At 42.0% G+C, this 22,092-nt stretch overlaps 1 protein-coding gene across 17 annotated transcripts in view; it reads right to left on the reverse strand.

Annotated features, from left to right (window-relative positions):
* Positions 1–22,092, reverse strand: part of LOC111937640 (uncharacterized) — a 72,108-nt gene that overhangs the window by 19,388 nt on the left and 30,628 nt on the right. For 3 of the 17 annotated variants that reach the window (XR_015278341.1, XR_015278333.1, XR_015278332.1), the window contains exons 6-8: positions 21,842–21,959; positions 20,618–20,697; positions 19,042–19,588 (exon numbers count right to left, since the gene is read on the reverse strand). The gene's annotated coding sequence lies outside the window, so the exon portion shown is untranslated. Of the gene's footprint in view, positions 1–656; positions 2,278–4,307; positions 9,497–19,041; positions 19,608–20,617; positions 20,698–21,501; positions 21,960–22,092 lie in introns of those variants that run through there. The other 14 variants (XR_015278324.1, XR_015278327.1, XR_015278326.1 and 11 more) reach the window with 9 other exon arrangements.

A 22,092-nucleotide genomic window follows, 5' to 3' on the forward strand; every position in this document is an offset into this window, starting at 1 on the left:
CAGTGATTTACGTGGATGACCCTGACTCGCTGCTCCTGTAAGTCTTTAAACAGCTCCACTTTCAGCTGCAAGAGATTCCAGAAGTAAGTAATCCATCCTGAACATGTTGTTTCACAGAAATGACGAGGTGATTTCAGAGCTGTGTTTTCCCCACAGTGAAAATACCAGGCTGCTGCCACATGGAGCCACTCCCAGCTGACTCCATGGAGCCAGCAGGACACACAACTGCAGCCTGAGAGGGGATCCTTCAGTGTCCCCTGGAGCTGGGGAATGGCACCCAGTCAGCAGCTCAGTGGTGCCAGGAGGAAGGATTCTCAGAGCACAGTCTGCTCCCAGGCAGATCCCTGGGGGTGATTTTAGTGTGTGATCCACACTGACACCCCTCGAGTGCGTAAAGCACCAGGCTGAGCCAGCGCACTGCCCCCCTTCCCTGCCAGCAGAGCAGGCCAGCCTGAACCCCACAGCCTGGCAGTGGCACTGAATTCACCTTCAATTTACTCCCACGCAGAGAGTGAAGTCAAATCCATGAGCAGTTTCACCATGGAGAGAACTACACTGTGTCTGTAGCACAGCCCTGGGCAGACAGGTGGTGTTACACAAACTGTTCTGTTCTCAGCACCTGTGAAGCAATTTCACCTTGGGAGCTCAGTTCTTACCTTCCTTCTATGCCCACAGAGCAGCTGGGGCTGGCACAGACACTCAGCCTGACCCTGATGGCCTTCCCTTGTGTGCTGCCTCTTGCCAGGGACAAGACCAAGGCTCTTCCACTCTTGCACTCCAAGGCAGGCAAACCCATTTCCTGTTATTCTGCACACTCAAGAAAGCAAAAGGCAAATGAATACAATGTAAAGATAGAAAGGGAAGGAAAAGAAAGTTTGCTGAGTGATCTTAAGCAAGCCAGTGGCTGTGCAGTCCACTCTCTTCTCTGCAGCACTGCCAACAGTGGGTATCTCCTCTGATGTGCTTCATCTCAAAGGATGCAGCAGGACACGTCATCCTAGAGAGATAATGTGCAGATGGGTATGAGTCAGGATTTTTAGAATTTGAAATGAGTAATTTCTCTTCCTGACTCTGGCAGTGTCCCACTGTCTGACTCCTCAGCTCACTTTAATGTGCTCCTAAACTGTGAATCCTGAAGTTCCTGCCCATTCCCTCCCACAGCAGGATCAGCTCTTGGTAGGGAACAGTTACTGTAATCACAATCACAATGAAAAATGTTTTCAATAGTATGAAAAACAATGTTAATGTTTAATTTACAGGAGAAACTTTTACAGGATGCACAGAATTTGACAGGGTTTTGGGACATTGCATCTGCAACATTGCTCTGACAAAGGACAGGATACTGTGTGATTAAAATTAAAGCCTCAAAACACAGAATCCACATGTGTTACCACAGGAACAAAATGCCAGCAAGCTGAGGGTGTTTTGTAAAAAGTCGTAATTTTTGCTTACTCTATCTGCTAAATTATTTAGGAAACCTCTGCATAATTTATTTCTTTCAACAAAATACTTCCATGCACAAATAACGTTAAATGTGCGTGGATTTGGGTTTGTATGCCTGGTTTTAAAGAGGAAAACTTTCAGTATTTTTGAATAGGTAACTTTGTAGAAACCAACACTGAGCAGCAGCAATAGTCTGAGCAGACAGCATTGCTTGTTTTTCAAAAGGGCTTTTTCATAACTTGAATGTGGTTATTGTAGCTACTTACATTTTAAAATCAGATCGAGTAGCACTCAAGATTTCAGAGTCCTTTGTGATTGACAGCAGAGAGCATACAAAATCTCCCTAAATGCATTTTTCCTTTTTTTTCTATAGGTAGAATTAATGGTTGGGTATTAGACACAGACATGAGTCCCAGAGCCACAGCTCAGCCTGCCCAGTGCTGAACTCACATGAAATACAGTTTTCCTCCTTTCCTGATTACAGCACAGAAAGCAATCCAATTATTTTAATATATCACATATTCCTTGTTACCTCCAGTTAAAGATGGCAATATGAGGAAAAGGTTTTTCCCCAGAGTGGGGTCAGGCACTGAACAGCATTCCCAGGGAATGGCTGAAGCTGTGCCAGGAGAGGGTTAGGCTGGGTATCAGGAAAATGCCCAGGGAAGGAGCACAGCCCTGAGGCTGCCAGAGCTCCAGGAGCTCCCAGGGATGCCCAGGGTGAGATTTTTGGGGTGTCTGTGCAGGGCCAGGGGCTGGACTCAATTCCTGTGGGTTCTTCTAGCTCAGGATGCTCCATGGTTCTATGATTCCATGTTCTTCATCGTCAAGGAGCTGAAATGTAAGAACACCCATGTGAGGGAGCAGCTGGGAGAGGCTGAAGATCACAGTTCAGAACTAACTTTGTGTATAAATCCCAATTTAAACTCGGTTCTGATTTGGATCTGGCCAGAGCAGTTCAGCTGATACACCTGTGTTTGAGCAGCAGGTGTCAGAAGATGTGGGATTCAACACAAGTTCATATCATTCAGCTCAGGCTCATGTCTTGCTGATCCATCACTGCACACACTGGGAAACAAGATCCCCAGAGTATGGCAGGTGTAATGAGAATTAAGTGTAGGCAGCTATAACCAAAGATGATGAAGTTCCAAACACTGGCCACAGCCATTCAAGAGAAAATACTCCAACTATGAAGAAATGTACAGTTAAACACAAGTGCTTTAAAAGCTGTAATTTCATTTACAAATTATATGTCCCACTTTCATTAGATGCTCATCTTTCCTCTTTACGTATAAAACTTGGACAAATGGCTGTAGAATAAAATGGGTTCTCTTTAAAAAGAGCACCTCTGAGGGCTGGATTTACAACTGTCTTTTCTCAGGTTGCCACTAAAACTTCTTTATCCTCCTAAAGCTAGCCTTACTCTCTTCTGTGAAGAGAGCTAATGGGAGGAAAGGCAGCAGCCCTCCCGTGGCTCAGCTGTCGCTCCATGCAGCCACTGAAAACGCATGAAGGCACCAGTGGCACAGCACCCCTCTCCCCCCACAGCTACACCCAGCCCTCTGCTTTGTCAAGTCAATTTAGGGAGGTGAAATGATCATTTCTACATTTTCTCACCTCCAGCTGGAGCCCTGTCAGGGTTCCCAGGTAGGGCAAGGAACTCTCTCCCTGCCTTGTTTTCTTGAGTGCTACAAAAGGGATTGCATTATCCTCCCCCCACCTCAACCCCAATTACCAGGCTGTGAAAAGAACTCCAATTAAGTGGTTAGCCATAATAGCATGGCAGCTCTTCAGGAAACTGCCTATCTAAATAGAGATGTAGGGAAGGCAGTTTTCTCTCTAATAGTGATGCATTTTCAATTTATGCAATACAAAGTGCATTGGTCTGCAGTGTCCCTGGCTACTGATGATTAATAGCCCGTACACTGCAAGGGGCTACAAAGAAAAGTGCCAAGGGAAGCAGATGCAGCAGGTTTTATATTATCATGACTGCAACAAACTCATTCAGTGGTGTCAGCTCTGACTGCAGGATTCTGATTATGAAATATGATGCGTGTTGAATTTAATGGCTTTCTCTGCCCTTCTGGTGAGTTCACTGCTTTCCAATGTCATTTTGTGTTCTCATCTGAGTGGTAATAAAAGGAATATCATTGACTGTGCTAGCTCTGTAACCACTGTGTGTTTTACAATAAATTGTGTTTCAGGACCCTTCTACCCAGGAGAGTGTGCAGGGCCAGAAAGTAATATTCCCCAGTTCTCCAATATGAAGGGTTTCTCTGAGAGAACTGGAAATTATGCAGGACTGCCCTTCTCTAGAGGCATTCCTTACGTGAGCAGGACATCTCTTTTTCAAGTGCTAATGTAGCAAAAAGGCCTGTTTGGATTGCAAACAATACCCAAAAAAAAAAAAAAAAAAAAAACAAAATCCAAATAAATAGCTAGTGCTATGAAGAAGAAATTATACCTTGGTAACAAGTTGGTAAAAGTTGTTCAAAATAAAATGTAAATAAGGAACATGGGCATACATCACACATTAGGAATGTAAAGTCAGGGGACACATCTAAAGAGGGGCTTTTTTTATCCAGCAACTCATAATTCCATCCAACCTGTCAGCCAGCTGTGGCCTGCACCGAGTTACAACCTGACCTGCTGGAGAGCTGCAGGTCAAGCTATGAAACCCCCAACGACTGCAAAGTCATTCTATTGGTTCCTCAAACAAAATCAGCCTCCCAAAAAATGCACTGTGCCACTACCAGCGTTGAAGAGTGCACACAGCAGACTGCTCCACACTGCTAACCAACACTGTCCCAAGCTGGGGTGGCTCTATCCCAGCAGAACCTCAAAGCTGAGATGTGTTGCATTACCTAGGAGAATTCCAGAGTTTCCATCCTCTCTGCCCACGTGCATCTCCTGCCTGCTCCATCAGGGGCTCAGTCACACCCACAACTGCACTGGCCAGGGAAAGCAATGTAAGAGACAGTAAGAGAGAAATCTCCTACGAGACTCCTGGAAAAATCCCCCTGTCCCATCTTTCCCCTTGGAATCTGCTGCAGCCAGCATGAAACACTGCAGCAACAGGTAGATGAGTGATTGAGTGAGCTGGAATGCAAGTCCCATCACACAGACAGGCTGAGACACAAGCACACTGCTCCTCTCTCTCCCAGGAAAAGGCACAAATTGAGGTTTCCTCACTTCTGCACCTCGCAGCTTCACAACTGGCCAAATCCAGAGAGCAGCAGTGAAACAGCATCGAGCAAAGCCATTCTGCTGAGGCCTGAAACACAAAGGGTATTTTTCTCTTTGTGAATGCACAGAGTTCACCTGTGCTGTTTTCTTAACTACAGCCCCCTCTGATGGAGTATTGCTGTTTCTAGAAACATAAGGAATATTCCTTGAAACGGGGACAGAAAGTTACACCTGCACATTTCAGTTCTGAATCCAGGCTGGGGCTTTATTTTTAAAGTGATATAACCAAGCTGCAGAGCTTGTTCCGAAGAATTGACAGTTCAGGTGGAAGCTTTCCTGTACAGGAGTAAATCTGTACATTTGTCTGTTTTTTGGAAGAGAAATACCACCAACAAACCAGGACACAGTGCCACTGACACCATGGAATTCGGTCACTGTTGTCTAGCTGAATTCTCCCTTTAACTTGGTACATTTGTATTCAGCAATTCAATTGTATTGCACACCACTTCATTTATTAGGTTTCATAAAGAACCTAGGAATGAAACTTCTGCTTTTAGGACAATCCAGAATGTTTTTAACCTTGTTTTTGTCTCTAGTTGAAATGTCACTGGTATTCTCAATCATATTTTATATATGAACACTTAAAAACCTTTGCCTAAAGGACAAATGAGACTTGTCTTTTGTCCTTTCAGAATATACTTCATATATTTTCACATAAAAATGTATTGGAACAAGATTTAAAACTGTTATACATTTTATTGAACTCTACCTCCAGAGGGAGAAGAAAAGCATGTTAACATTTAACATGGTGGTTTTGTCTTTCTCCCTTTCCTCCACTGTTTGCTGAAAAACTTGCAAGGTAGAAATGTCAGGCACAAATCTGTGATCTGCCTCAAAATTAAGTCATTTATTGCCACAATACAACAGAGGCTTTGTCCTCTCTGGGACTCTCAGCCTTAGTAAAGACTAATGGAACAGGGTAAGAATATTCAGGGAAGGGGAAGGGAGAGCTGCTCTCTGTGGTGCCCAGTATCAGGCACATTCCTTATTCTCCATGTATTTCTTATGTTTGAAGTTGCAAATCTGGACCTCAAATTCAACAAAGCCTTCAAGCTTTTTGCAATTTCTGCCTTTTTGCAATGGTTTTAGTGAGGCTGAAGAGCAGCATGTTTGAATTAAAGTAACCCAACTCATTTACATCAACTTTCAGACCACTCACCTCAACATCACTTCAGGGCACACTCCACGCTTATTCCATTCCCTAAAATCCTGTCTGTGGAAGCCCTGGTGTTCCTGCACAGTCCATTCCTCAATCTGGAAGGATTTCAGATCTTTTCTCCATCTTTTCCTACAATTAGCCAGGTTTGTTACCAAGAGCAGCACTCTGGGAGCTCCTGTGGCTCCCATCAGAAGCACGAAGGGAGGCTGGATTTCACCTGGAATGCCTGGTTGCCAGCAAGTTCTCATTAGTACCACCCAAAGCCTCCACAGCCTTGCTGTTTGATTTATGAGAGATCATGATGGTGAAATGCCAGACCACCAGGGATGGTTTGTTAGTTCGGGCTGGGCAGAATTTTGTACCAGTTATTCCTGGGCATGTGCCAAGAATTCTTATTTTGTTATTTTTCCTTAAAGGCTGTACTGAAATACCCTGGTAGGGATACAGGCAGATCCTTCCATGCAATTCTTTACAGTAAATCAGTAACAAAACCTAAAACATTTCCTCAGTTTTTTTGTTAACATTAGATTTTCTCCTAAAATTTTGTTGTAATACTGTTTAGGACAACACAGCTATGAAACCTGACTGCTTTAAGAGCAGTTCTAGAATTTGCTCTTTACTTACAGCATTCTGACATATTTAAATCTATCATTAGACTCTTTATAAAGCCACCCAGAGGGGAAAGTGTCAGTTGAATTAGTGGGGAGAAAGGAGTCCCATATTCAAGGAAGGCCCCAAGATTTTTCCCTGGGAGAGGAGGAAACAGAGCAGGAATTTTCCTCTTATTTCACAACCCCCAACCTTGGCTATTTTAAAGCACCTCCTTGCTCTAAAGCCAAGCTAGCAGGGCAGCCTCTCAGCCACAGGAGAATAGATGTACAGGGCAGGGAAGATTAATATTCTTGGAGGTTTTCCTTAGTCTGCAGGAAGCCAGCACAAAGGCACTAATAACCTCTTCAAGCAGAGAACATTTCTCGTGGGGATAATAGCTCAAGGATAGAGAGAGCTTTTATACCATAAAAGAACATTATCTTTCTTGGATGAAAACTAACTGGTTTTGGCTCTTTAAGTGCAGAACTAAACTACCTTGGTTTTACCTCTGCACCTTGCACCTGTGCAAGGACAATTCGGAAATGTCAAGAAAATATTTTTTAAGGAGTCTCTCTTATGCCTCCTCGTTTGCACTTGTTTCATAACACAGGAATAGGAATTAAAGGCCTTCACTCCAGTTCAGGCAGCTTGCCAATACCTATTTTATAGCAATAAAATATGTACAAATTAAGGAATCTCATGTGGAAAATTCATTCAACAGCCTCAAAAGCCAAGTGAATGGTAATTACTTCAAACACAATGTGGTGGCAATCAGGCAAGATTGGATCATGCTTTTAAATGAATGTCTAAATTTTTAAGAACCAAGGTAATTATGAATTATGAAAATAACTCAGACAATGCAACAGCAAATACAGTGTTTGTGGAGCAAGAGAGATCTTTAAGGAACAGAGAAATATTAATTCCTACACCTGCATAGAAATAATCAAGGGCAAATATGGGGCTGATCTTTTACTTCCTTACTCCTAGACATCATTTTATATTTTGGGGTGGCTCCTTGAGGTGTGGAACAAGTGGAAGCACATAAAATACAAGTAAAAGGATTTATCCTGCTTACTAAAAACAATGAAAGTTCTTTCTAGCTCATGTTCACATTTATTTAAGTATAAAAGTAAATTTGCCTTCTTAGTTCTCTGTGTGTTTTCTTCAATCTGGAAAACAACCTCAGTGCTCATCCACTTCTGCAATGGCAGCTGAATAAACACAGTGGGTTCATTTCCCACAGGTAAAGCTGAACAGAACTTCTGGGATAATTAACCACCAGAACAGCACACCTCAGGGTATGGTTGAAATTCCATCTGTGAAATGCTTAGGTCTATACATTTTCCTGCAAACATGCCAAACCACAACCAGCTGTGAGGGGCTAGAAAACCTCTTGCATAATGCTGAGTGTCAAACTGGTTGACAACAATAATTTTATAGGTGAGCATGAAATCAAACACAGTAAGTGCTAAGGCAGAAGGAGTGGAAGAGGAAGTTTTCAAAGGACAGCTTGGCATCTGTCTCCCTTGGAAGACAAATTATGCCTGAGACTTTGAAAAATCTCTCCACAGACATCCAGCACACTGGAGCCAACTGTGTATTCATTACATGCTCAAGGATTCAAGCTCTGTTTTGCTATGGATTATATCAGAACATTTACAGGTGTCCCTTACTTGCATTTGCTTTGCCCTAAGACATGCTCAAGGACTGAAGAGAGAATCTGCCACAGTAGAAGTCTATGACATTAAGAATGGCACCAAAAAGTCAGTAAAGGAATTAAAAAAAAAATTAGTTCATTTCATTCTAGAAGAGCTTGGGGACACTGGTGACATTTTCAACAGAACAACTCATATTTTGGAACTCATTGCCACAAGACTCTGTAGGTGTAAAATAAAAACTCAAAGAGATGTTGGACACACATCACAGAGAATAAATCCCTAAAAAACCCTAACAGTGCTAACATAGCTTCTGGCTCAGGAGAGCTGTGCTCCTTTCCTGGCCCAGAGCTAGAGACTTTTCTGGGGAGAGTTCTGGGCAGAGCTCCCCCAGTTCCAGCCCCTTTTCCTGCAGTGTCATCCCTGCAGGTCACATCATTGCTATGTGTCAGGGCACCCCAGGGAGGGAACCAGCCCAGGAAATCATCTACAAGAACTCAAAGCCAGCACTTGATTAATTTATCCAGCTGTTGTGCACTGTAACTCAATTCCAGTGGATAAAACCTACAGTGCAGAGGCTGCACCAATCCAGCTCAGCCAGAAGAGCAGCAGTCTCTATGAACTACTTGATAAGGAAAACAAAACCCCTCTTAATTGTCATTTTAAAATAGCAAAATTTCAAGAGAAATTATCCTCCCTCTCTCCAAACTAGATCAAGTAGGAAAAGGTCTTTAACTATAACCACCAGCAGAAATTTCATACTTTCTGTTAGTTCCTGTTCTTATTAAAAACTGAACCTAACACCATAAAAAAGGCATGGTACCTTTATTTTCCTGACATAGTGTGGTTTCACCAAAAATCAGCAAGATTAAAAAAAAACCCAAAACCAACCAACTTTGGATTGCCCAAAACTATTGAAAAGATGCTTTCTTAAATTTTTTTAAAATAAAACAAAATTCAGAATTTCAGAACTACAGTCCCAGAGTGCATTTCCCATGTGTCCCACACACAGCCAGGGCCAGCAGCCACCTGAGGGATCTCAACACACAGACACAGCTCCAGTCTGATGGCTCAAGAGAATAAACTTCCCACTGCCACCTCAGGATCTCTTTTTAAAACCACACTTTCTCACCTGCTACATTTTTTTCTGTGGCTTCATACCTGGGCTATATATATCCTCTATCAGCATCCTTCTCCTACTGAAAAAGACATTTTCATCCTTGGAATCCTAATACTTTGTAACAAGAAATTTAAACCAACCTTGGTTTTGAAAAAGTTCTGTGCCCCTCATACCCCTCCAGTATTAAATAATAACTTGAATTCTTTTGCAGAGTTGGCAACAGGAAATTCAGTATGACACCTCCTTTGTTTCAGGATTTTCTTTCCATACCGAGTCACTGCTGAACCTGTTCCTGACACTGCCAAGTAAGTGCTCTGTACTCACTGTACAGGAACAAAAAAACAAACATAATGCTCAAGACATGATGTGAAAATGACCACAAATGTTTCTTGTAAGATATTGGAAGTGGCAGATGATGCCTCGATTGTGGAGGGAAAAATCCAAGGAGTTTGCAAGGGTAATTCCTGCTTCCCTGCTAAAAGATGAAGATCCAATACTAGTCCTGATTTTCTAGGGGCCTTTGCATATGTGTGTGGCTTAATTTAAAGAGCCTGGATTTTCACAAAATAGATACCAAAATTGATTCTGCCTCCTTCAGGTTGAAGATGGGGAAATGCTGACTGACAGAATCACCTGAGGGTAATAAATCTGCCAAGTGTTTTGTTAAACAGCCATTCAGTCTGAAATGCACCCTGGCATTCTGGAATAACAATGGGCTACTGTAACGTGTGGTGCATTAATTATAGAGTTGACAAGAAAATTACCCTTCAAGCCAAGATTACTAAAAACTTTACCAAGCTTTTTTTCCCCCTCTGCTGTTAAATACAGGATTCAGTGCAGCCCTCCCAGAGGTTCTGCCCACCTCTCCCTGCAGAGTTAACCAGCATGGCAATAAAGGTCCGAGGAGATCTGCACTAATATGTCACTGAGAACATTGGTTGCTTCCCCAAATTTTATTGTAGCTGCTAAATGATAAATGATGAATAGCAGCATTAAAAATGGCCCTGGCTTTCCTCAGTGTAAGTTTTTCTGATAAAATAAAACAGAATAAAATGTTGCTTCAGTGGGTGAATGGATTTACATCCTGCAACAGGCATCCTTGTGGATCCCTGGCAATCTGTCTGTGAAAAAAAAACCCACCCTGGCTTTCAAACACTCAAGTACTGGTGAGAGAGAAGGAACTCCAGTTTGGGAGGCAATGCAAAATCACTAATACATTATTATAAGGACATGACAGAAATAAAAATGCTCTTTTACGAACATAATTTGTGTCTTTTCCAGGTCAAAACTCCTCTCTGATGATTCTGGCAGTTCCTGAAACTGCTGCAGCTCAGGGTTAAACCTGGACAGCCTCAGCAGGGCAGAGGTGCTGCAGCCCAAGCCACCTCACCTGTGTGTGCCACAGGTACCTCCAGGTAGCAAAACCTCTCTGAAACAGGAGAATTCTTCCCCAGTGGCACCCTGAGTGCAGATGTAGAAACAGATCCCAAGGTCCTGAAGTGCTGTAAATGCAATGGGAGGATTTTCCTCTGTTATAATTCCTTCCAGGATGTGCTTTTATTTAGAAATTTTGGGATGTGAAAAATTCTGTATATGAAAAAAATACTTCATCACAGATGACTAATTCTTAATTTTATTACATTAACTTCCCAAATACGATTACCAGTAATGCATTTGCTTTTTTGAATTAGAATCTCTCTCAACACCCAGCCCAATTCTCCAGTGAGTGTTCAGCATTCATGCACTGCTGCTGATATGGAAAAGCATTTCTAATATTGCCAAGACAGAAGTGCTTACTACCAAAGAAATGTTTCAAAACTCTACTAAAATATACTCTGTAGAGTTGACAACGACGTGCTAGGACTAAAGAAAATATTACATGTGCCATAAGCTGAATTAAAACTCAAAGATAAGCATAAACCTGAACACTCAGCTTCCTACAACTTGAAGTAAAAGCATGACTTATAATGAAACACATCTGGAAAATGACACCACTGAGATTTGTCACCCTGAGGAAGAGTCTGTAAGGACACATGTTTTTAACATAATGCCATGCTTCCTTTAAACTGGATACAGAGGAATTCTTAGGGTTTACAGCATAATTTTAAAAAGTTACATCTTTTATAGTCTCTTTCACTGTAGGTTCTGTAAACTTACTATTACAATAAATGAGCAGCCATCATGGATTAAAAGACCACTCCAGTTTCAACTCTCAAACTCCACTTTAGTAAACCCCATTACCTTGTAATTTATTCTAATGTGGTATGTATTTCCTTCTAAAACAAATTTCCTTAGGCATGTCTCAATGCCTTTCAGGTTAATTCTTGGATCAAAAGCCCACACAGTTCTAGCAAAATCTTTCCATTTACCTCAACAAACTGAATATTTTTCTCCTCTTCAGAAGTTGTGAGGAGCTGAGTATCACAACAGTATTTTACAGCACCTATATATACATACATGCATTTGTTGAAGAGGAATCTTGGCTGTGATCACTTTGGAGGTATCAGGTTACAAAATGGAAAATCTCTTTCCAACAGGCAGCATAATTCCAGTTGGCCATTACATCACAAAACTTCCAGGGATTACAGGCAATTTTAGAAGGCAACTGTGCAGCTATAAAACCTTGGCTACATTTCACAGGGTGCTTATTCACTTCCAGGGTCCAGATACTGCTGTGTCTCCAGAGCCCACATGACACTGCCCCCAAATCAGAAACGCCACAGCAATCAAATCACCAGAGATATTTGTGCCAGGAATCACATCACTCAGGTTTTTCTTTCCCACAAAGCACATTTTCTGTATCTCTTTCATGAGAATGCCCTCTGCACTGCCACTGCCAGCAGCAGCCAGGCTTGCTGGGACTGAGCACAGCAGAGCCCAGGCTGGATGCTGCACTGGCATGAGTTTGAAATCTGCATTAAATGCTTAACTCTGCTCACTGGGATGTTTAAAAGGCTGGGGGGAAAAAGAAATGAAAAAAAGCAAAGCTTGCAGGAGGAGAGAAAGCACAAGAGGAAGGTAAAACCAAGCAGTAATTTTAAAGAACCACAGCAGACAGTGACAGCTGGAGTCTCCAGGTGCCCATGTGGTCAGCACTAAAGCCTCTATTTCTCCCTGTCCCACACACAGGCTTTTTCCTTCTCTCCCAGTAATGTAGGAAATGAGCATTACACTCATTATATGAGTGCAACAGTGAAAAACAATGAAAACAGCTTGGCATTTTTATAAGACAGTTCAAATAAAAATTAATGGTACATGTAATAATAATTCCAAGTGTATTTTGTTTCCATTTAGATCCAACTAAGAGACAATTTTTGGTGCATTTGGTTTTACAGCTCTGTGTATATGCAGCAAAGTAAAAATTCTGCACATGGGGAAATAAATAAGTGGCTATATGACTGGTTGACAGCAAGATTTGTAGAGCTAATTAGTTCAATGAATAGGAAAGGCACTCAAAACTAACAGCTCATCAAATAGTTCTTCATACAAGAGATATCTGTCACCCTGCTTGTGCTGAATAAATATTTTTACTGTCTTCCAGAGATCAGTGCCAACACAAGCAAATAAAACCAGAACAAAACAAAACACCAAGGCCCAAAGAACCCGACAGCCAGGCTGACCTCACCAGTGGCAGCTCAGTGGGATCACAGCATCATCAAGGCTGGAAGAGACCTTCAAGGTAATTGAATCCAACCCTCAAACCAGCATCATCCCTTATCAGACTTGGGCCTAGGATGAACTAAGCTGTATTTTTCAGTACTGCCCCTACTGTTACTGTTAGAGAAGTGAGAGGACCCCTAAAGAGGTTGGAAAATCTTCTCCCCTTCTTCTACATTAAAAATCAGCACTCCCACATCCTGAGCAACTGCCATTGACATAAAACATAAAATCTACAATGTAAAACACCTTGAAATTGGTACAGGGCTGACTGAACTGCCTGTCCTGGTAGCCAAGGGCTGTCCTCAGTTCACTGTCCCAATTCAGATCCTGGTGCTTGTTTCCTGTGTGTAAAGCCAGGACCAACTCATATACCCCAACCTATTTCAGATCCCACAGGGAAGAAAAAAGACATTTGCCAATTTTATATTTGCCAATATTTATGTTTGCCAATTTTCTCACGCCACAACACGTGGGCTGAGCCCAGCACTTGGTTGCTATTAAAGAGCCAGGAGTCTGTGGCTCAACCCCCTGGAGCCAGGCTGGCTGCAAAGCAGAACATTTCAGATGTCCATGAAACAGGAGAATTGTGTGTGCTCCTTTTGGGCATCGAGTCCTTCTTTGAGTGGTTCTTTGCACTGTGTTGAAAATTATCATTAATTAGGAAGGCAGAGCACATCCCCAAAGGCCACTCTGTAGAAATGGCAACACCTTGTGTAGATATTTGAGATCAACTAATTTTCCATGAGAGTTTGCTACAGAAGTGTTGCTTCATCAAACACAAACAGGTTCAAGCAAGTGCTTTTGTGTCAGGGCACCCAACAGGGCTGAGTACTGCAGATTAAGGAAACAATCATGCTTTGAACTAATAACAGATGGAATTATAAAAACCATCAGTGTTCTAGGAAGGCTACTGATAACACTGTGTCTCCCTTGGGTTTCTAAAACCCACAAATTGCACCTTATTCAGTACCTTTGTCTAAAAAATTAGGTTCTCAGGGATAGTTTTATTTCTCAGAAGGGCTTGTATGAAATACTTCACTGTGAGAGACAAACCAGGTTAGGAGATATTGTTCTGGGCAGAACAGTTAGTTACAGTTAGCAAAAGAAAAGAAAGTATTTGTCTATCTGTATTTTATATTCCTTGAGGCAGAGTAGAAATGAACATCCTAAACAACAAAGAGCAAAAAAGAGGAGGAAAAATAAAGAAGCAATGAGCATACACCTGAAACCAACAGCAAGGACCCAAACCTCTCCTCCTTCTGGCAGCAAGGGTTGAGTGGGACAAAGGAGGAAAAGGATAAACTTCAGAAGCAGCTGCTGGGAGGGAATCACTCCATGAAACAATGAAACTCCCTCAAAAGGAGCAGGAAAGCTCCCAGCAGCTAATACCACCAGCACTGGCCCTGGTACAGAGAAATGTGATCTTGTTCAAGAGTCCAAAGTGATTTATGGCTTATGCAATTTTATTATTGACAGTCAAGTAAACCTTCGGATCCTCTGGCAAGCGATATTTCTAATAGATTTGAAATTGGGATATAGCTATTATTGAATTAACTCAGTTTTGCAAACTAAATCGATATCTGAAACCATTCCAAGAGACATAATGAGACCACAGAAGTTACATATTTAAAAGAGGAGAAAAAGTAAACCATCTGTTTGCTTATGTATAGTAATAGACAACATACCCTTGCCATGTCTTTTGATTTTGACACTGTACTCCTTTGAAGAACTACTCCCAAGAAAAATACAGCTTAAGCTGGAGCTGACTTTCATCATACTCCCCAAATTTTAGTCTTCTTTTCAAGCAAATCATTACAATTCTCTTCATCTTTTTATGCCTATAATCTGCAGAGGAACCCACAGGGAAGCTGAGCCCATGTGAAGGAGCTGTGAGAGGCACATTTCTACAGGTTATTACAGAGGCAGAACTTCCTATTTCAGACTAAGTTCCACCACCTGACACTACCCTGCTCTTAAGATTGTTTTAGTTCAGAGTAATTCCTCCAAACTAAAACAGTAAACAAAAGAAATCCAAACTGCTGCAGCCCAGCACTAACATATCCACAGGGGATTGAGGAAAGCCTTCTGCAGTATGAAAGAGTAAAAAGTGATCAGTGAATTATTTCAAGAAGAAAAACATCCAGCCTTGGCAGTAAGATTCTAAACATGGTAACAACCCATCCTGCTGGTATAAGCAGCATGTGTGAACACCATCTACTTATGACTTACAAACCTCAATATTTATTCATCTTCTCTCAAGCCAGTCTAATTAAAATGGTAAAAACCAGTATGAAATAGTCAAATCCAAGGATTTGGTTCTCCTTCCTGACACCTTCTCTTGGTTATGATTGCAAAAGCAAACAATGATGAAGCACATCAGAACTGAGACAATGAGCACATCTAACTTGCTTGACTATCTGCACTGTGTTATGCAATATTCAATATTGATTTTGATTCTGCTAGACTTCTATTGGAGTTATCTGTTCCAGCCAGCTGCCAAATATACCTGCTCAGTAATGTGTCCAAATTCATTAACGGTTTTGTTTTAATAATATTTCATTTTCAAGTTTAATTTTATCCACACATTAGCTTCATATTACTTATGCAAATAAAAGCTTTTATGACTATATTAGCAATAATTCATTATCATTCCCTACTGGCTTAGTGAAGGAATTTGTAACTTTGGAGTACATCCAGAGCTTTTAATTGAAGATACTAAGGGAAGTCTACATTTAGTTAGAATCATTTGCACACACTAATTAAATATGATTAGCATAAGTCTCTCAAACTCTTTCCAGGCTCAACGATTGATTGTCTAGGATAGGACTTCTCCTCGAGTCCTGTCTGAAGGAGACTGTGTAAGGATGGAATGCAGTGAGGATCCTGGGGAAAGGAGGCTGTGACTGCTGGAGCTGGGATCAGGACAGGAAGGTGATCTATTTATTCAAAGTTACTGCTCCATCTTCACCATTATGGCAGAGGTAACACTTGTCCCTTCTCACCTGTCCACCCCTTATCACCTGTGCAGTGGGAGAGGAAATCAGTGGCTCCAGCCAGGGTTGTTTCCCTCCCAGGGACTAACTCCAGGTGAGTGGTTACCCTGAGTGGTAGCTGGAAAGGAAGGAAACACCAAAACTGCAGGATCACACTGCAAAACCTAGAATATTTTAGTTACTGGGACCAAGGGAGACTGTTTTGGTGCAACCTTTTTCTCTTCCTTTACATCTTCACAACTGGCCACAGGTAGGGAACTTAAAATGATTAAACATACAAAATAGTGCAAACTTGCAGAATGGATTGTAACTACCTGTCCTTATTGCCACAGAAGTCCTACAGGGCTGTGTCCTCCATGTTCCAGTGTTTCCATCTCCATTCCAAAGACTGGACAATCAATAACCTTAAAAAACTTATTAAGACAATTGCAGTGGCTATATTCCTTTCTTTGTGCTCCAAATGAGCTCTTGTTGGATCAGGAACTGTCATTTGTTTACTTTAGTATGTTCCAAATCCCATAAGGGCTGTGGGTATCTCCCCATCTCCTACAGAAGATGTTGTAATTAGCCAATTATATTAGTAAAAAGCAAGCTAGTTTCTAGGCCCAAGAAAGGCATGGCACAGATATTAAAATCAAATTAGCAAGACATAGCAGTGTTTTCCTTCAGCATGCCAAAACAGCCTCCTGCACAGATAATCAGCATTGTGTCTAGGTGTGATGTGCTGCAGTGAAAAGCACTCAGTGCTGAGTAATGAACATGGTGACAAGGTTTATCAACTTCCCTCTACTATCTCCAGCTTTTGCCCTTTTAATTTAGTTTATTGGTAATCATCGTGTGTCCTTTAAATGTATGCTTTAAAAAACAAACAGCAGTGTTTGCAAAACATGAGCAAAGCACATACACCAAAAATAGAAGGGGAAAAGAGGGAGTAGATCTTACAGCTTGACTCCACACTGACTTCCTCCTCCCTCAAAACTACAAGTTTACATTGCAGAATTAGAATGTGTGAGCCAAGATGATGGGCACTTTTGATTGCCACCTAGAAAAAGCTGAAAGGAACATTTTAAATTGCACCTAGAATCTACCTTCTGAGGTGGAAACCGACTGAAAACACATTTATTTGGGCATTAAAACCAGCCATTTACAAAACAACCTAGCTGCTTTGAAAAATGCATTTCCACCTTTCCTCCTAAAGAAAACAGCAGGCTGCTCTTCCCTTCCCTGCCCTGCCAGCAGCCCTGCTCCCAGACCCCAGCTGTGCTGCACACAGACTTGCTGCTTTGAAAAGCAGCATGGATTTGTCTGGATAACACTTTTATCCTTCAAAGGCCGGGGCAGCAGAGCGCCTGCCTTGGCAAAGCTCACAGATCAGCTCTGCTTAACCCCTGAACTCCGAAACCTCATCGCAACCTTCCGCGGGTTCCGGGGTGTCAAACCCCCTGTGACCACATCAGGGCCACGAGTGAGAGGATGAAGGGGCAGAAATGGGCTCAGGTAGCAGCTACAGGGGACTGGTCCAGCTCCCAGGACGTGCAGAACCTCCTCTGCTGCACCATGTACTGCAGCAGCTCCAGCCCCAAAGTCAGGCTGCGAGAAATTGCTCCTCTCACAGCTTCTGACAGCCCAGAGATGTCCTGGAGTGGCATGGACACACTCTGAGATGCTCTAATATATCAAGGGAATCATTTCCCTACACAAAATGGGAGCTCTGAAAAGATGCAGCACATCCACATGTCTGAACCCACGTTTAATTTCTTCAAAATTATTGTAAGGGCAGGATTAGAAGAGTGCAAGGATCATTTCTGCCTCCCTGGAATTGTTTCTGGCTGTTTTTACTGTGCTGCTGAACAAAGATTCAGAGAACACTGACAATCCAGAAGAAAGGCAAATAAAATACAAAGCATGTCAGCACTCTTCTGATGTTGCTGCTGCCAACACCACTAGTTCCTCCTCAGAACAGAACAGAATTGTACATATTTTATTTTGTCTGAAGGATCATAATGTCTTTGTACAATTTTTGATCCATAATTTCTTCTCCTTACCTCACCTGGTGTCCTGCTCACTTGCTACCCTTAAAAAACCAGCAGGATCATGCACTGGATTAAACCACATGATCCAGAATCTCAGTTCTCCATGTACTTTCTGAAGAAAATGCCCACAGGAGTGTCCACCTGTTTTGGGAGCCACTGATACTCAAACCCATGACCCAAGGCTCACTACACTTGCTCCTGCTGAATACTTACCATCAGTGGTTTCTTAATTTCCTGTGCCCAAAGAGAGGCTAACATCTCTTATAAAGACCACAGCATTTTTTGTATCTATTGAAATGAACTTGCACTTTCTTTTGCCACTTCCTACAGTAAATGAAATATTCTGAAATTGCTGTTCAGTAATTTTGCAGGATTTCATTCAAGGTGCCTACTTGCCACTTCAACTTTGTGATATTATTTCTACACTCACCCAACCCAGAATCCTCTTCAGTTCCACAAAGTGACCCCTGTATTTTGCTTCATTTTTGTTCTTTTGTTTTGCCCTTCCTCTGAGTCCAAGTGGAGTCATGGATAGCAAGGCTGGGCTTTATGACCACCTGAAGCCCTGCTCAGACTAATTCCCTGCTCAGAGGGAATGCTGCTGGAAGCACAGTGGAAGCAGTGATTCCTGTGGATTCCTGTGATTCAGTGATTCCAGGCTGTGTTGGTGTCCTGTTTCTGAGGTAGGGAATGCTCTGGTAGGAATAGAGGGAAGTGATTCCAGCATTTTGGATCCATGAGGGTGTCCCAGCCCAGCAGTTGGGAAGTGTTTGCTCAGCAATCCTCCCCCACATCCAAAGGCTCTGAGCACCAGGTCCCTGCCCACCCTCTGTCACTCAGGTGAGCTCAGGTGAGAGCACACCCAGACTGAGCCCTGGGAAGAGGCCAGGAAAAAATCAGTTTCTGATCTGGGGTTTCTGCATCTCAGCACTGTGAGGGGAATAGAGACAAACTGAGAGCACTTCATGCAAGATCAGTCTGCGGCTGCTCCACAATCTACATTCTGCTGCTATGATTTTGGGATGAACTTCCCTCCCCCAGTGTTTAGCTACAAAATGTATGAGTAAAGAATGCTAAATTATATGCAAGTCACATTAAGAACAATCAGTCGCATGTAATAAGGAATCTAATAGTTCATAAATGAGATGCAAATTCATTTTTATGGGTGCACTATAATAAGCCAATTATTTCAGAGTTCTTCAATTATGCAGTTTCAAAAAGCTGAATTGCTTTAAATTTTTTTTTTAAGAAGCTTTAGGTTTTTCTATAGTGTACAAGGAAAAGAAAATATATCTGCCTTGATAGCAACATCAAAAAAAAAAGCAAGCAGAAATCAAAACCCAGCTCCCAAACGTGATGCCAAGTTGCAAGCAGGAGCAATACAAACAGAAGAATAAGCCAGCTGGCAGAGCACAAGTGTAGCTGCCATGGAGATCTGTGTTACCCCCAAGCCCAGGTCCTGAGGAGCCCAGCCTGCAGCACCCTGGGCTGAGTGTGAGACAAGCACTGGGGAATTTCCAGAGCAGCAGGGATTCACCAGGCCTGGAGCCAGCAATGCCATCCATGGAAATGTTTTGCCACCATCAAAACAGTCCTTTGGGATTCATGGCACTCAGGAAATTCAAGGACATTTTTTCCTTTGAAAAAAAAGATTCAACCCTGAGATGTTCTTCCTGAATCCTCCTGCACTGTTGTTTGGTCAAAAAACTGGATAGAAGAGAAAGTAGCTGTAAGTTTGGTTAAAAAAATATCCCACCAAACTAACAGAGATCAATTATAACAGTCTTCTACACCAGTTGAGTCATCTAGGGATAGTCTAAAATCAACATCCAGATATGGAATCAATTGTTTAGCTTTAAAAATGCTTTTAGACTAAGGCTTAGAACAAGGTAGATCAGAGTTTGAACACTTTCCTATCAAAATCCATGAGCATTGTTTGCAATGGGAAAAATATGCTCATTTTAACAGAGGCCATGTTCAAAAACCAGAAATGTAAGAAAGTGTTGGGACACATCTAACAGCTGGATCAGGACTTTTGTGTCCAGAGACTGCAAGATTCCAGGATGGCTTTGAAGAACAACATCACTGAGCGGAGCTGACTCGAGAGCAGAGTGTCAGAATCTGCAGCCAGCTGACCTTCCAGGACAGAATAATTTTAATATATTCTGGCCTTATAATGCTATAAACTATATCATGAATACATACATCAGTCTTGAGTAAGAAGCTTAATAATAAATTAGTTAATTTTTTTTTTTTCCTTTAGCCAAAAGCCAGCACAAGCCATAGCTTTATTTACAAAAGGTTAAACATTTCTTTAATTGGATTGCTGGCATTTAAGTGTGCAGCAGAATATCCTTCAGCAGTGTCCCTTTTATTTGTGAGTGGAGAAGTGCCTAGAGAAATGCCAAGGGAAGATTTAATTTTAATAAAAAAGAGAAGCTTAAGATGCCTTTGGAGGCTTATGTTACATCTCAAAACTACCATGAACTAATGAATTTAATCTAAAAGGTCCCCAACCACAGGACTGAAGGGAAATGGCAACCCTGGTGTAGCTTGACAAAGCTGACTTTGTGTTAGCAGTGGTAGTTCATATGTTCTGTTATGAACACACACATCTAAAGTTTCTTGTGATTCAAAATATATTTTTAAATGAGAGATAGAGCTGCCCTACAGCATCCTAAAAACACTTCAAAGAACCATTCGTGTCAGGGACTTACAAATAAATAGAGGGAAATCCTTAGTCCCTCCTCTCCTGAGTCAGTCCTTTGGAAAACATTACACACTGGAATTGTAGTGCCTGGAAGAAAAACACCCCCCTGTTGGCTCAGTCTGGGGCCAAGGTGAGGACCCCACTCTGCACAGCACCACCAGCTCAGGTATCATCTCACAGCTGCCATGCACACAGTGTGGGAGTGCCTAGTGTACACCTCCCCTCCCTAGAAAGAGGGTGGGAATTTATGAGAAAAGAATAAATGACAAGAAGGACCTTTAATTAGAGGGATGGGTTTCATTACTGGAGCATGTTACTGGATTAGAAATGCTGCTCACAGCTGTGCATCAGCTGCCACCACAAGTCCTGCCACCTTTCCCAGTGCTCCTGCACTGGCAGTGCTGTGTCTCAGTGCCCTTGAACGGGATTTTGTAGCTGCCCACATTTCAAGAGACAGCAAAGCAGAGCTCAGTCACAGCCAGGCAGTGTTTCCCAGCTGCTACTGCTCATGCTCATGGCTGGGTGATTGTTACATTTCTCTGCCCTTTGTTGCTCTTTGTTCAGAGATGGTGGGATGGAATTCACTGTATCTTTAAACTGTCACTTAGTGGCACAGCTGCACTGCTCATGTGCTTATCTTCTGGTTTGCAGATTTTTTTTTCCCCTGCTTTGTTTCTCCTACAATGTACATGTATTAGCAGCTTTCTCATGAATTGGCTTTTTTTTTTTAACGTGTGCATTAATTCCTAAATTACAATGTGTCATATCCTTTCAACTGCTCATGAATGTCTTTGTAACTATGGTATTTTATGGCAATTTAACTCTGGAGATTACAAATAAAATTATCAGCTAAAAACAGAATGATTAGTAAGCCAAGATAAATGCTGTAAATTAATCATCATTTCATACATTGTACCAAGGTTTTAATTTTTCATGTTAACATAGCAGATGCAAATTTTTGAGGTGAAAATAGTTGTAGCAATTGTAACTCCACAAACTATCAATCCTTAAACACAAACAAAACACAGATGGGAAATTTTCAGCCAACCTTTCAGTCCCAGGCACCTTCACAGACCAATAGCCATTTTTGAGCAGATATTTGCCAAATGGCCACACTCTGACAGTTTCTGTTCTTGGATTTTCCACTTGTAGTGTCAAGAAGGGTACTGGTGACCCAGCACACACAGCAGCCACAGCTTCCCATGGTGAGATGTGAAAGAGTGAAACTCACCTGTCTGCAGACCTTCTTTGGGACATGCTGTACCTCCTGGGTCCTGCAGCACTTGTCCCAAGGGACACTTAATCCTCATTTAGGAAAAGGACCTTCAATGTGAAGAGAACATTTTCTTCTGTGAAATAATGGGGGGAAATATTTCAGATGTGTACCCTGAAATCCCCTAGCACACACACAAACATATTCCTCCTGTGTCCATATCCAGATGCACACACACTTCCTTCCCATTTTAAATTATATTGCATTGA

Source organism: Cyanistes caeruleus, chromosome 21, assembly GCF_971803275.1.
Source record: "Cyanistes caeruleus chromosome 21, bCyaCae1.hap1.1, whole genome shotgun sequence".
Lineage (NCBI taxonomy): Eukaryota > Metazoa > Chordata > Aves > Passeriformes > Paridae > Cyanistes > Cyanistes caeruleus.